Source organism: Symphodus melops (assembly GCF_947650265.1).
Source record: "Symphodus melops genome assembly, chromosome: 12".
NCBI classification, from domain to species: domain Eukaryota; kingdom Metazoa; phylum Chordata; class Actinopteri; order Labriformes; family Labridae; genus Symphodus; species Symphodus melops.
In genome coordinates, this window is record NC_136702.1 from 24,758,074 (window position 1) to 24,758,491 (window position 418).

The following is a 418-nucleotide window of genomic DNA, read 5'->3' on the forward strand; positions in this document are numbered from 1 at the left end:
ACAATCTCATTATGGATTAGATAGATTAAACATCCTGACGTGGAGTTGGTCAGCTTCCTGTCTGACAAGCAGGCGTCGAACACCGGCTTGTTAGCTTGCGCTAGCATGCTAAATGATCGACTTTCCCACCACAACAAATAAAACATTCTCAGGTAGCTTGTTGAGAAGCTACGAGCAGTAAACACACTGAGTCGTGCAGCGAGCCTGCAGAGTCTGTTGGTGATGAGTCCCCGGAGGAGGGGCCACGTCTGAAATGTATGTTTTCAACATGTCTGACTCAGCGTTTAAAAAAGAAATCTGCATGCCTGTGCAGCTAACACTTTGCTCTTAAACTCACACACAATCTCATTGATGCGATTGATGTGGGGTCACGGGTTCATGTTCCTAGAAATTGAACAAGCTAAAGGTTATGTAAGTT